Genomic DNA, 16428 nt, shown 5'->3' on the forward strand with positions numbered 1-16428 from the left:
AAGTTCTTCAGCCGAACACTGTCTAGAAGTCCACATGGAGAGAAGATGATGGCTAAGTGATTAAGCTGTTAAAATGGAGAAAATACAGGATCCATTAATGGTCGGAAGGAAGACGTCAGGTGGTGCATTGAGCTATTTGGCTGCTTGTCGGGGCTACCTATGGTGTGGGGGCTGTGTATGCATGTGTGTGTGCGCAAGCATGTGTGTGTGTGTGTGTGTGTGTGTGTGTGTGTGTGTGTGTGTGCACGCACAGGCACACATACATCCACGCTATTCACCTTGGGTAAAATTGTGATTGAAGCTAAGATGTTTCTTCTTATTCCTCCCTCTTCTTTTTCATGTGTTACTTTTCCCTGCTTCTCCCTTCTGGCCCAATACTCTGTTATTCTCTCCCTGTCTGCTTCAACCCTTCTGTTCAAAGTCTGCAGTAGGCACTTTGCTTTCCTACGCACTGAGGGTCGTTGATCATTAACACTAGCATAGAGTGGTTTCATGGGGGTGTGGGAACCACTTGCTTTATCAAGTTCTTGCTTCAAAGAAACTCTTGGGCCCAAAAGGGTGGAAATATTGACCAGGATATCAGGGGCAGAGGTCTAGTGCTTGGAAAAATCGCTTCCCTCAAGGACCTGATGATGTTTTACCTGGAGGAGTTCCTGAGACACATGGAAGTGAGAGCCGTTCGGGGGGTGGGAACAGGGACTAGGGAGGACCGGTGTAGGGTCAGGAGGTGCAGGGCACCAGCAGCAGTGGAGGCCAGCCCCAAGGAGAGGATTTCATCTCAGCTGTCAGGGGAAGGGCCCCAGGATGTGAAGGAGTGAACTCTGAGGCCCCAGCAGGGCAGAAGGGCATTCTTGCAGTGAGTGTGACTGAGGGAAGGGACACACTACGTCCCCTCCAATTCCAAGTACTAAGATTCATCCACACTCCTTCAACTACTTCTGGGGGTCAGCCCTCCAGCCAAAATCAGCCTGTATTTTCACTAGAAAACTATAGTTTTCCTTCTGCTTTGTCACATTGGGAAGGCAACATCAGGCTTTTAACAAAGTTTATCCAGCCCCCCGCCCCCCCCCCCCCATTCTCTGCCAAATGTTGATTTTTGCTTCTTCATCACTGTTTTGTTCTCTATTTTTAAAGGGGTGGTCGGGTAGCTTGAATTTGCTAACTTAGACTTTCACAACTTCCTGGAGACTAAATAAATTCCTGCCTTGCAAATTGTAGTTGTCAAGTGCAAGGGCATTCAGATGACATGAGACACAGTGGAAAATGGCATCATTCTCGTTTTCAATAAACATCTTGGGTTCGTATTCATTTGAGATATTAACAGTGCCCAGAGTAAACACCAGGGTTTTATCCCCTCATCTAAATGGGCATTAGCTCAAGGTATGCCCCTTCTGTTTTGTCATGATTCATAAATCACCAGCCTGTAAAAATCAAAGGCTAAGAATATTTGGTTACCTGTGGCAATGATGGACTTTCTATCAATGACATTTGCCTTCCTGCCCTGGGTTCTTCTTAAGTACTGGAGCCTTTCTCCCTCCACCTTTGACCTGGACTTCCTGCCCTAGCATAAACATCTCTCCTTTATTCTGACAGATGCCTGTGGAAGAGCAGTGAAATGTTACGAGACTTGGGTTTGTTTGTGTTTATTTGGTTCCTCTGCAAAGTGGTCTCGCTCAGTATAATCAGTGTTGTCCCTCTGCTTGGTTCAATGGGCTCTGAGTAATGATATGCAGATGCCAAACATGATGTGTTTGGGCACAGAGTAGTTTAATTCTAGTCGTATTTGCGTCTCATGACTTGATGTCATTATGGGTTTCGTCTCCAAGAAGCCAGCTCAGAGAGAAAACCAGCCATGGCTCAGCACACTATAAATGCAAATACATCCCATAAAAGGCTGGAGCACTCACTTAGCGGTTGGTTCCAAGTTGGAGGACTTAAGAACTGAGCTAAATCATTGTGACCTTTCTTCCCTTTATTTTTTGTTTCTTTGCTTAAATGACAGTTATGAGTCTGTCCCTCAATTCACACCATTTGACATAGGGCATTTAGAAGTTTGGATTGTTGAAGGAGACCCTTTCAAAGGGTCTTGAGGTTGGGAGTTTGGACTTAAGCTCAGCCTGTAAATATCTTGTTAACATTCCGATTATGGAATCTGTTGGGTGGGAGGTCTATATGTTACTCCCTGGGTGACCCCCTGGCATTAAGTGTCATTACCATGAGCAAGAGTCTTCCCTTGACCTCAGATGCCCCAGATAATGTGGTAAAATATACATAACATAAAATTTACCATTTTAACCATTTTTAAGTGTACAGTTCTATGCCATTAGTACATTCTCATTGTTCTGCGACCATCACCATTATCCATCTCTAGACTTTTTCGTCTTCCCCAACAGAAACTCTGCACCCGGTAAATGTTACCTTCTCATTCCCTCCTCCTGGTAGCCCTGGCGACCACTCTTCTGCTTTCTGTTTCTGGGAATTTGACTGCTCTAGGGGTGTCATATTCCTAGGGGATCATGAATGCTTCCCTTTTACCCCCCAGGTGACCACTACTTCTCTCCCTGGAGATATCTGCTGCCAGTAGAGTGATGAGAACTTCCAGTTTCCTTCTATGCATTTCCATGCTTAAATTCCTCCATATGTTCATGTTTCTTAAAAAAAAAAATCAAAGAGTACACAGTATTCTAACTATTCTGTAATTTGTTCTTTCCATGTCACAACATGTCTTGGAAATCACTTAGGGTTGAATTCTTTCTTCTACTGGCATCATAGTATTCCATAATATAGATATGCCATAATTTATTTAAAGTGCTCCTGAATTGATGGACTTTGAAACTTACAGTGTTTCACTATGATTCATGATCAATAGCTCCAAACAACTTTTTTTAATTTTTTATCTTTTTTATTTAAAAAAATTTTTTAACATTTATTTATTTTTGAGACAGAGAGAGACAGAGCATTAACAGGGGAGGGGCAGAGAGAGAGGGAGACACAGAATCTGAAACAGGCTCCAGGCTCTGAGCTGTCAGCACAGAGCCCGACGCGGGGCTCGAACTCACGGACCGTGAGATCATGACCTGAGCCAAAGTCGGACGCCTAACCGACTGAGCCACCCAGACGCCCCTCCAAACAACTTTTAACACCCTCCTTTTGTGCATCTAGGCAAGTATTTTTTTAAAGCTCGATTCCTAGAAGTGGAATTGCTCAGTTAAAAGGCATGTGAACTTAAAATTTTGATAGATGCTGCCAAATTGTTTTTCAAAAAGGCATCGCTAAGTTACACATTCCCTAAATGAATGATGATGTTGCATTTCCTGGCATCCATTCCAGCATTTGATATTGTTAGTCTTTTAAACTTCTGCCAATCTGACAAGAAACCCCTTAAAATTTGCTATTCACATTTATTTACTATTATGAGAGAAGAACCCAAAGAAGGAATAGAAAAGAGCAGAGGATCAGAGGGGGAAAAGGGAAGGGAAGTTGGCGGGGGGTGGGGTGGGGTGGGGGGAGACTGTTCTGGAGGTGCCGAGACTCCCCTAGGAATGTGCAGGGGCTGGATGAAAGCCATGGAGAACAGATGTTCCCAAAGACATTTGGCTGGCTCACTTCTGCGGCATCTACAAGCCACGTGGCCTCTTGCTGCGTGGCCGGGGAGTGACCCAAGGCTGTCTACCCCCCATGAGTTGGCCACAGTTGCCTCTATTCACGGCAGAGGCCAACACATGCATGATCTCAGAAACAGCAATTCTTTTAGTGATCCCAGGGCTTCACTTGAATGTGCTTCACCCACAGTGCTTCCTCTGCCTGGGCTGCTCTTTCACTGACTCATCTGCCAAATCTGCTCATCCTGAAGTCCCTTTGAGTGTCCCTTCTCCACAAAGACCTTCCTGAATGTCTACCGGTCCAGTGCTTTTCCTCCAAAGCACTTGTAACAATTGTAGTTAAGTGTTTTTCCAGTGATCATCACTGATTGTTGGTAATTGTCAGGAAAGTTTGCCTCTTCCTCTAAAGTATAAGCTCACTGAATGCAAGAAACAAGTGTATCAGAGTCCCCACGCCGGTCTCGTGGCTGGCGCAGAGTAGGCACTCGTTAAATATTTGTTGGATGAATCAAGGAAAGCCAGGCACTTGCAATATAGAACATCGCTCCCCTTGATTTGCAGATGAGAAAACTAAGGTCTGGAGAGGTCCAAACACTTACCTATATTGAGTGATTGCTGTGTGCCAGGAAGGTTCTCAGCAGTGTACTCAGTGCTCAGAGCAATGGCTGGTACTTGGTTGAATCATTTCATCTCAAAGCAACCCTATCAGGTAGTTAATATCCTTATCCCCATTTTAGAGATGGGAACATCAAAACACAGAACCTTTCCTGGGACTAAAACGAGACAATCTACTTGTATCATAGCTATGGTTGGTTCCTAACAACTGTGTAAGGAAGAGAAGACCAGTCACCCTTCTGATACCTTCCCTTGTAAGGGGGTTCCATACTCTGGACTTACTTGTCTTGGTCTACTTCCTTTGAAGACTGGTAGGTGATTGGCTAACTGTTCTCAAATAAACCAAATGAGCCAGGGTATTAAAAATGATCTAATTGGGGCGCCTGGGTGGCTCAGTCGGTTAGGCGTCCGACTTCAACTCAGGTCACGATCTCGCGGTCCATGAGTTCGAGCCCCGCGTCAGGCTCTGGGCTGATGGCTCAGAGCCTGGAGCCTGCTTCGGATTCTGTGTCTCCCTCTCTCTCTGCCCCTCCCCTGTTCATGCTCTGTCTCTCTCTGTCTCAAAAATAAATAAACGTTAAAAAAAAATTTAAAAAAATTTAAAAAAATGATCTAATTATCCTACTAGGATCCTAAGCATTTATTTTTAAATATTAATCAAATAAAAAGTTGTATATAGGTATTCATATAAATATGAATATTTATATTTATAATTAACAAACATGTTATATAGTTTTAGGTATGCAGTATGATGATTCAACAGTTTATACATTGCTCTATGCTCATCAAGACAAGTATATTTACAATCCCCATTATCTATTTTACCCATCCCTGTTTTGTTTCTTAAATTCCACATAGGAGTGAAATTGTATGGTATTTGTTTTTCTTTGTGTGACTTATTTCACTTAGCCTTATGCCTTGTAGGTCTATCTATGTTATTGCAAAAGGCAAGATTTCATTCTTTTTATGGCTAATATTCTGTTGTATCTCTCTCTCTCTCTCTCTCTCTATCTATCTATCTATCATCTATTCATCCACCCACACACCACATCGTCTTTATCCATCTATTGATTTGTTGTTGGACACTTGGGTTGCTCCCTTATCTTGGCTATTGTAAACAATGCTGCAGTAAACATAAAGGTGTGTATATCTTTTCAAATTCATTTCCTTTGGGTAATTCTATTTTTAATTTTTTGAGGAACCTTCATACTGTCTTCCACAGTGGCTGCACCCGTTTGCATTCCCACTAACAGTACAGAAGTGTTCCTTTTTCTCCCCATCCTCACCAACATTTGTTAGTTCTTATGTTTTTGATTTTAGCCATTCTGACAGGTGTAAAGTGATACCTCATTGTGGTTTTAATTTGCATTTCTCTGATGATTAGTGATGTCCAGCATTTAAAAAGAAGATTCCTGGGGGAAACAGCTTAACCAAAAGGAATAACTCTCTTATGATGGAAATCCCAGGTTCTGTTGGAGAAAAGATTGGAGGAAGATTTGCAGCATTTCCTCACCCTTTGTGACGTCACATCAGAGAGGGCTCAGTCCCCAATTCTCCTCCGGGAAGAGTCTGGTCTTGCATGTGGCTCTATTTGGATTGTTCCCTGTCTAAGCTAAGAATGCTCTTATAGGGGAGATTAAATTTCTTCGTAGAGACGGATGAAGGGCCTGAAGACTTTTGCTTTCTCTCCCTGAGGTCTAGAAGGCATTTAAAAATCACATTTCCAGTCTCAAAATAGAGACAAAAATCTACTTTAATTCATTTAATTTCCTCTTTTATATCCCAGATTTTCCACAAAGGGAGTCAGCCAGAACCTATTCTTGACTGCTTTGAATCAGCATGGGACAATGCAAAGAACGTGGATTCTGAGATTAGCCTGGCTGGAGTTTGAGACCCGCTTTGCTGCTAACTGTGTGTTAAGCGTTCCTATCTGAAATGTTCCCTTCTGTAAAATGGGAATGGTGGTTCCTACTCTGTATGGTGATTGGGAGGATTAGAATAATATCTGTAAAGCTCCGAACAGAGAGTCTGGTAGATCTCAGGCAAACATCAAATAGTAGCTACAAGTTTTGGATTTAAGAGGATTTACAAAGTCAAGTTTTCACGAAATCTCCTAAATTCTGCCCTTATTAAATTTATTAGGTTTTCCAAGACTTTTAGAAGCATTGGTGTGTATATGATACGAGTGCTTTATTTCTACTTCCTCTTAATTCAGTTTATATTACAACATTATGAAGAAATGTGTGCTTTATCTAATAGTCACGTTAGTCCTGGAGAATGATTTTTAAAATTAGTACGCATCTTTCAGTTATTTATATATCTTAAAATCTTTACCTGTATTTTCTCTCTTTAGCTACCCGTAAAACCATTAAGAATTTATTGAGAGTCATTTTCCTGGGACTGTAATCAGGCTCCATCTCTGAAAGCATGACAATTGCCTTTTAAACTTTTAATGATGTAGGGCGATTTTTATTTCTAGCATTAAGACTTTCAAATGATATATGTGCAATGAATGTAAATAGCAATGATAAGTAAGTATCACATAGCTTGAAAAATTTCAGTGGCTGTTTACACCCAGGCCAAAGTAGATTGGAGATCGAATATAATGGGAACAGGGACTATGGTTCAGTAAGAGAATTTAGCCTTTCAAAGAGATTGGTTTGACACCTACCTATCTTATTTATTTTTGTGTTCTCAGGATTTAGCACACATTGGGTGCTGAACAGGTATTGATTGCATGGATAAGCATCATTTTCATGTCTCCAAGTCATGTTGACCTATGTGGCTGTCATAAAGATTAAGCCCTTTAATCAACTTTTCATTCATTCTGCATTCTTTTGTTGAGGATTTACTAAAGCCAAGTACTGAGTTTGGGGATAAACTGTTGAGGAAAAACAGACACAATCCTTCTTTGCTCTCTTGGAGCTTATGTGCTTAGGAGGACAGGGCATCATGTGGAGAAAAATAAAATCACAACTGCTAGGAGACTGGAACAGTTCAATAAGGAAGAAAACCAGAGTAGCTGGAGGGTAGAAGTAGGGACTAGTTAGTGGCCTGAGAAAGCTTTGGAGGGGTGAGCACGGGACAGGCCAACCAAGACCGTTTTTAAGACTGACTTGAGCCCCCAAATTCATATTGGAATCTCTAACCCCCAATGTGACTATATGTGGAGGTAGAGCCTTTCAGGAAATAAACTAACGTTTAATGAGTTCCCCCAAATTCATACTGGAATCTCTAACCCCCAATGTGACTATATGTGGAGGTAGGGCCTTTTAGGAAATAAACTAATGTTTCATGAGGTCACAAAGACAGGGCCCTAATCCATTAGGACCTCACTGTAAGAGAGACACCAGGGATGTGTGTGCATGAGGAAAGCTCATGTGAGGACACACAGAGAAGTCAGCTGTCTGCAAGCCAAGGTGAAATCAACCTTGTGTCAATACCTGAATCTTGGACGTCTAGCGTCCAAAGCGTGAGAAAATGAATTTCTCTTGTTTAAGCCACTAAGTCTGTGATGTTTTGTTACGGTTGTGCAAGCCGACTAATACAGCTATACAGGCCACATTGAGGGATCTAGTTGTTACTCTAAAAGCATGGAAAGCAGTGGAAGGTTTTAAAACAGGGGTTAGCATGGTCAGCTTTGTGTTTTGGAATGATTGCTCTGGCTGCAATGCGAAACCCAATTAGGGGAAAATGTTTCAGGAGTCCCAATTTTGAGGCTAATTCTTTTTCCATCATGCTGCTGAGAGTTGGTCTGAAAGATAGAATTCCCTCATGGTGGATTCTGGGAAGGGTGATGATAAAGGCCCCCAGTTTGGTCTCCAATAATGGCTGTTACAGTTTATGGAAATCTCTTTTGACTCTCTGAAACCGCTGACCAGACAGCATCCTGCAGGAAAACAAGGGATACTGGTGGGGACCTGGCTCCTTTCTCTCTGCTTCTAAGGCCATTTTTGGTTGAGTTTATGCACCAATCAGAGAGTGGGGAGGGAAGTAAATGGACTTCAAAGTGAAATACTGTAAGATGCCTTTCTTGTCTAGCCCTCCTACCCTCTTCCGAGTAATCTTAGTGTTTGCTTCAGCCCTGAACCAATATTTCTGGGACCCTAAGAGCAACTTTGATGAAAAAAGTCCCCAGAAAATCTGGGAAACTGTTGTAATCACTGGTCAAAATAAATAGAAAATTAATGAGGATGTGTCGGTGGTAGTTATAAATGGCTACCATTTTTTTTTTTTTTTTTTTCACTCATGATCCTGCATGTTGGAAATTTGGGCTGGGCTCAAGTGGGTGGTTCTGCTGATCTAAACATGGAGATTGGCCAGCCGGTCTAGGGCTCAGGTCATGTGTCTGCTGTCAGCAGTTGGGTCACCCTAGGGGCTGGCTGACCATTAGTTGATTGCCTTAGTTCTACTTCATGTGGTCTGTCTCCTTTCGGCATGGTAGCCTGGGCAAGAAGGTATGCCCAATGAGCATGCATTTTCAAGCTTCTGCTTATGGCATATTGGTTAATGCCTCTTTGGCCAATGCAAACCCCAGGGCTGGCCAGAATCAAGGAGTAGAGAAATAGACTGCCCTCTTGATGGAAGTCTCCACAATGACACATTGTATAGGGATGCGGGAACAGGGAAGGGAAGAATTTGTGGCCAGTTTTATAATCAACCTCCCCCTCCAATTTCAGTCTTTTGGTGTACAATGCTTACACCATTTGCCATGTTCATATGCTATCCTTATTAGTTTTCTTTAAATCAACTTTAACTTAAAAAGTACGCATTTTAGCCGCCACCTCAGCAATCTTGTCTTTGAAATCACGGACTCAACGTGTTAGTTATTGTTATAGGTTAAATCGTGTCCCTCCAAAATCCTTATGTTAAAGTCCTAACTCCCAGTAAATCAGAATGTGATCTTGTTTGGAAACAGGGTCATTGCCGATGTAGTTAGTTAAGATGAGGTCATACCGGAGTAGGGTGGGCCTCTAATCCAGTATAACTGGTGTCCTTATAAGAAGATGGCCATGTGAAGCCAGGGGCTCCAGGAGAACACCGTGTGGTGACGAAGGCAGCTGCGAGCCAAGGAATGCCAAAGATAGTCAGCAAATATGAGAAGCCAGGAAAAAGAAGCAAAAGCTTCCCTACAGGTTTCGGAGGGAGCATGGCCCTGCTGACACAATTTCAAATTTCTAGCATCCAGAACTGTGGCATAACAAATCTTCATTGCTTTAAGCCAACCAGTTTGCAGTATTTTGCTATGGCAGCCCTAGGAAATAAATCATTACATTAAAAGAAATATGTTAGCTTAAAGCATCTGAATTTGTCACCATTGTGTTTTTTAGGTAAAAAATGATTGAATTACAGCAATTTCATATTAAAATAAATATCTGGCTATTGAAAAAGTTTGTGGACTCCACAAAATGATCTTGTATGCTGTCATTGGCATATCATTACACTTTTGGAGACATCGATTTGAAGTGTTCTATTAAAAAATAAGGCATTTACACTTCAGTGGGAAAGTCTGGCTCAAGATGATACTTTTTCTCTACAGCATTGTCTTTCCTGGTTTTACATACTTGAGGAAGCTTTAGAATGAAAAGCTGTATAATTAATTTGCAAATGCTCTGAACCTAAAACCAGAAGAAACTCAGATTTTCTTAGTTATTGAGCCTGATGTTTCAGAAACAAAAACAAAAACAAAACCAAAAACATGTGAATTAGTCTCCAACCTTGAGATATTAGTAAAATCAAGGAGTGGATTTTCTAGAACAAGGTGTGCCATTTGGCTTCTAAATAAGATACGTGGATTGACTGAAATTTCCTTCATCAAGAAAGTCCCAATCAACTTGTAACTATTTCAGTAGAATTCAATTTCAGTCATTTGTGTCTGGAAATAATAAAAAAGGGAACAAAATCTAAAATTTGGGAATCTTGCAAATGGTAGCTAATTAAAAGACTTTATCTGTCATGATTATTTTGAGCACCTGATCATTTCCATCAATCACCCAAGCAACCCTGATAAGCCAATCCTTTTTTTAATCGATGTTGAGCCACTGAAAAGTTGCCATAGATACCAAATTCTACAGCCATCACAACAGAAAGTCAGGTTGGAATTGGGAGTGACAGGTGTATTCATCACATAGTTAACAAGCCTTTGAAGGGAAAGAGAGAGTTTGTCAGAGTCCTTAGGCTGGGTATAAAAGATTGCAAAGAACACTCAAACAATTCCCAAAGAGCACTTCAAAAGCAGGGGGAAAGATCCGTTTTTCATTAGAAATGCAGGAAGATGTTTGCTTGAAATTCAAGCTCTAAGTAACAAGTTCCTTGAAGTTTTGCTTGGCTGTCATTTACCAGAGGTCACCAGTAAGTTATCTTAAGAGCACAGTTTCCGTTTCTCCCTCCTCTTCTTTCTGCATCAGAGTAGGGATGGTGGAGAGCATAGTGCAAGGGTTACTGTAAAAAACAGTCCTGGCCGCACTGTTTCTAAATGTGGAAATTTGAAGGTCTGTGCATTTTTGTAGATGTTTATATATATTTACCAGTTGTCAATATAGTTAAGAAAAAAAGTGTAGTGCATGAAAGAAATGTCTTTTGAGCGTCATTGTGTGTAAGCCAGTATCTATTACTAGTAAAAATATTGGATGTTCAGAACTTCAGAGAGTTGGTGAAAAAAACCAGAGGGTTTCCAGTGAAAGAAATGAATCTATCCCAAAGATAGAGCATGCACCTTGCAGTCTTATGCTAAGGCTGAGACAAACCTCTTGATGAGCTGGTTTGTCTCCTGCATATCATCAGTTGGACTGTGTGGAAACACAGTGATGACCTAGGTCCCCAGGAATGGGCACTGGAAAGGGAGTCACAGGAACAGAGTCCTGAACCCTGCTCTGCTATTTACTCACTTTGAATGCAAGTTTCTCCAGGACTGTATGACCCAGGAGGGGCAAAAGTTTGGTCTCCCCCACCAGAAGTTTCATCTGGTTCTAAACCTTCTTTGAGTCTCGAGGGTTATTTGTGTCTATACTGTGCAGCCAGCTGAGGCTTGTGGGGACTTGTGTCCGACTTGTCCACCCTGCCTCGTTGTTGGCTGTCATCTGCTTCTTAATGTGGGTCACAGGGGCCCTGTGGTGCCGCTTTGGTTTTGTGCTCCTAGGAATCATATAACCTAACCGAATGAAATAGTTTGATAAATAACGAAGAGGAGTTTTGAGGAAGTTCCTGAACACTCAGAGCCAAGGATGGGAAGTTTAGTGTGTGCGTAACTATGCAGGAAGTGATTCTGCTCATCTGTAAGGAGGGTGGTTTCCCTGGGCAGCAGAATCTTGATTTCAGTTCCCAACGTGTCCAAGCATTCTGCATCTGTCTGCTTTGCAGAGCCTGGAAGGTGGTGCTTCATCATGACAACCACATATCAGTAGAGAAGAACTGAATCCATACCAGGGACCATGCAGTTTATCACACAGTTACATGATCTATTTTTGGTTATATTATCTATGAAATCTATCTATCTATGAAAAATAATAATCTAGAGTGGGTCTGGTATTAGGTACCCCTGATTTCCTCCCTTCTTTTTTCCTATATCTCAGTTCATGGTTATGATTATGATGGGCCCATGGTGGCCTCTTTCTTCTTTGCTTGCTTATATGGATGTGGTTCCTTTTATTCCAACACCTCAATAGCTGCCTTCCCCAACATTGTCAACGATTTTAACGCTATGCGAAATGTATCAATGCCTTGCCATGTCTGTATTTCTAACATAGGTAAACAGAATTTTGTTACAGATCTCATTCCGTTTCTTGTGCTTTTTTCACCAAGCACTAGACTTTTCAGATCCATCCTTACCGTTATGTGTCCTCATCTCTCTTTGTTTAGATATTCATTCATCAAAATAGTCATTAAGGACATACAATGTGCCAGGAGATGTTGTTGGCTAGGAGATATACAGTGAAGTCTGCAAACAAGATCTTTGCTTTATTGGAACCTACATTCTACTGGGAGGCAATAGACAATAAACCAGTAAACACATAAACAAGACAATTTTGGGGAGTGATCGGCGCTGTAAAAAGGGAGAAGTAGTAGTACTTGGAGGTCTACTGTACATTTGGGGTTGGTCAAAGTCATTCTAAGGGGGTCAGATTTGAGTTGTGACCTGGCAGAAGAGCATTGCAGGAGAGGGGACAGCCGTGTGATGTTTGCAAAAGACTTACCTGTTCGGAAGCAGGAACCCGTCACGTAATCGGTGAATCTCTCAGGCAGGTGTGGCTAAGGGCAGTCAGATACACTTTCAGCTTCTTCAATCCTTTGTCTTTCTTCCTATGTGTTGTTCTTTTCTCTGATCCAAGGCAAGGGTTGGAGTGGACAGAGGGTATGTGGCATGGGGCAGAGTCACTGAGTTCCTAAAGTTCTCTTCTTTGACAACAGTGAATCCTTCCTTCCTCCTCCTCCCCTCCTTCTCTCTCCTTTATTCTTCCACCGCCACCTTCCTTCCATCTCTCCCTCCTTCCTTGTTTTTCCTCCTCTCCCTCCCTTCTTCCCAGCATGCATTTACTGAGGACCTAAAGCATGCCAGGCACAGTGCTAAGCATTGGGGGCTAAGCATCATTTTTACCTTCAGGGAGCTTGAATTCTAAGCATTTCCCCATTGTTGTTACATCTTGGGCTGTCCTATTTCCTCCCCATCCTCTCCGAAGAGTTTAATGGTAATGAGGGAAATACTTACTCTCCTCTTCTCCATGGTTTCCAATAGGGAAACACATCCCCTGTCACCACCTTTTCCTTTTCCGGTCACTGCTCATGGTTTGCAATCGTTAAAGGCTATTCAGAAAAATTTTCTTGAGTTTTTGCTTTTTTCTAGAATTGTCAGGAATAAATTAATTGTATTTGCTAAAATTGCTAAATTTTAATAAATTTAAATTGTATTTGCTAAAAAACAAAATTGAAAATCCAGCTGTGTTTCACAACATAAAGATGTGCCAATCATGGTTCCAGTAAACAAAAGTGTAATGTAAGTTGGAAGAAATATGTGTTTTCTTGGCATGGAGGACTGTAACCCGATTAATACAAACAGTGCCTTCTTTAAGAACAGGCTGGGTTTATTTTATTTTATTTATTTTATTTATTTTTAATGTTTATTTATTTTTGAGACAGAGAGAGAGAGCATGAACGGGGGAGGGTCAGAGAGAGGGAGACACAGAATCTGAAACAGGCTCCAGGCTCTGAGCTGTCAGCACAGAGCCCGACGTGGGGCTCGAACTCATGAACTGCGAGACCATGACCTGAGCCGAAGTCGGCCGCTTAACTGACTGAGCCACCCAGGCACCCCAAGAACAGGCTGGGTTTAAATGTTCATTTGTAAAAGGCTTGTTTAGAAGGCGGTATACTTTCTCATGGACACAGGGTTTGGGTGGGGTTAGGTGTCTAACCTTAACTGCAAAACACTGGTTAACACATAACACACTTGTTAAGTTGTCCACGTTGTCTAGTTGTGCTATAAAAGCTGGCCATCACTTAGCAGTGTCCAAGGACATTCTCCTCCTGCCATTCCCCCAGCCATTGCTCTGGTTGGCAGCCTGCTCTCTCTCACCTAAATTGTCCCAGTAACTTACTCACTCACCTGTTTCCTCTGTCCCTCTCATCCCCCTCTGTCTCCTTTGGATGTTCACCATCCATGTTACAAGCATGAAATTTCTAAAATACAAGTTTGTTTGTAGCCCTCCCCTCTAACTCAGTGGTGCTCCCGCTACTTTTGGAATCAAGACCAGACCCCTAACCAGGAGTCCAAGACCCACAAGGCCTCTCTCCCACTTACCTTTGAGCTCACCTCTCCATGCTTCCCCTTTGCAGCTCCCCAAATACACTTCGCTTCATCAGGCCTTTGTCTTCTCGCTCATGTGGCTCTACCACTTGGAATGCCCTCCCTCTCTTTGTACTTAGAAAATTCCTTCTCCCTTTTCAGGATTTAGATAAAGAGTTCTCTCTTCTCTGATCACTCACCCCCCACTCTCCAGAGTTGTCTGTCCCTCTTCTAGAAGGTAACATCACATTGTTTTGTAATTACTTGTTTACACAGTTCTTCCAGTGGACACAGAGCTCCTTGAGGTCAGGTACTATGTCTTATTTGTTTGTATCTCTGGGACGTGGCACAGCAGAAGTAGTCGATAAGTATTTATAGAGAGGAGTGTGTTCATAGCCATGAGGCTGGGATAGGAAGTGAGGGCTAGATATGGGGCTCCCCATATTCATTTCAGGAGTGAAGGATCTGAGGTTGCCTCTGGAATGAGGACTCTGGTGATGACTTAGGATGGTCTGGGCTCTAAGCAGTCAGTCATGTATGTGTAGTTCTTACAGGCTAACCCATAGCATTTATGTAGGGGAGTTAATTGAAATGAGCTTGGAAAGTCAGGTTCAGGTCTTGAATAGCAGGCTAAGGCACTTTTCTACTTTCTCTGCAGTAGGGAATACCAAGCGTTACTTGAACTTGGAAATGACATAATCCAAGGGACTTGGGAATGACGCAATCCAGGTGTTCTGGAGCACTAAATGGCCTGTTGTGGCTGGGCTGATGTGGGAGAGAGTGCAGCCAGAGGGACCAGTGTAAGAATGACTGGAGCAAACTGGATATGAGCTGATTGGAATCTGAGGTGTGGAAATGCCAGTCGAGATGGAAGACAAGTCCATGCAAAGTATATAGTGATTATCAGGCTATATTTCATATGAACTTTGTAAAACAATTGACATATCTTGAATTATTTTATCAGAGGCCCATGTCCTTGGACTGTTTTAGAGCTCCACCAGGGTTAGTCTGGGACTGAAGGCTCTCCAAAGTCAAGAAGAGTCAGGAGTGAGGAAGACTGAGTTGAAGTCTGCACCAGTGAATATCGTAACCCCCCTGAAGGTGGGTGGCTTTTCCTCCTGCTTTGGAATGGAGATTTGTTTTTTCTGTTGCAGCTAATAAGAATTTCATGATCAGCAGAACTTCTTCACTCAAATTCATGTGTTATTGGGCTTGAAGACAACAAGGACAATAAACTTGAGTTATGGGTTTCATGTGCCCAAATGTGGATGGTGTAAGCAGGGGCCATCCCCACACGAGACCCTGATGTCATCCTTCGTCTGATTGGGTGGTTCTTGGGGCTCTACCACTCCACCCTGATGACTCCAGAACTTTGGTTGCATATTGACATTAGATCTATAAGCAAAGCCAAAGTAGAGGCAACCTGATGTCTGTTGCCTGTTAGAGAGGTTTTCTTTACCTTCTAAATACATTCGACTTGATTGCTGATGGATAAATTGACACCAGCAATCAACAAAAAAAGACACAGATGTTTGGGAGAAGCAAAATATTGGCTTATCCTTGCACTGAGGTGTGAAGAAAAGTATTGGGCACTCGGCTGCCTTGGCTCCCATCCTCTCCGCGCATCATGGCACCTGCTTCATGTAGGTGTGCCTTGATAGTGCCTTGCCTAGCAACACGGTATATTCCTCACTTGCTTCTCTGGAGCTTTCCTGATTCTGAGATGTGGGGAACTGCAGGAGCACACCTGGCATCCAGCACAGCCTGGAATTGCAAGAGAGTTCCCGTCTGCTCTGGTCTGAAGGTTTGTGTCCCCCCGCCCCCCCTTCATATGTTGAAAAACTAATCCCCAAAGTGATGATATTAGGAGGTGAGCCCTTGGGAGGTGATTAGATCATGAGGGTAGAGACCTCATGCATGGAATTAGTGCCCTTGCAAAAGAGGCCCCAGACAGATCCCTCATCCCTTTGGCCATGTGAGGACACGATGAGAAGACAGCTGTCTGTGACCTAGGAAGTGGGTCACCAGCAGACAGCCGCAGACACCAAACCTGCCAGCACTTTGATTTTGGTCTTCCCAGCTTCCAGAACTGGGGGAAATAAATCCCTGTTGATCATAAACCACACAATTAATGGTATTCTCTTCTAGTAGTCCAAATGGACTAATACATTGTCTAATGAGGAGATCCTTGCCAGTGGAGGACAGGAGCTGATGGACAAGTACTATCCCTCAGGTGGACATCTGTGAGGCATGTTTTATATGGAGTGAGCCCCAGTGTCCATAGTGGGGCCCTACCCAAGGATATGCCCTTGTAGTTACCTTCCTTCCTTTCTCCCTCCCTCCCTCCCTCCCTCCCTCCCTCCCTCCCTCCCTCCCTCCTTCCTTCCTTCCCAGTTTTACTCTTCAATCCCTTTTTCCTGGGATCACTTCTAA

Source organism: Felis catus, chromosome C1, assembly GCF_018350175.1.
Source record: "Felis catus isolate Fca126 chromosome C1, F.catus_Fca126_mat1.0, whole genome shotgun sequence".
Lineage (NCBI taxonomy): Eukaryota > Metazoa > Chordata > Mammalia > Carnivora > Felidae > Felis > Felis catus.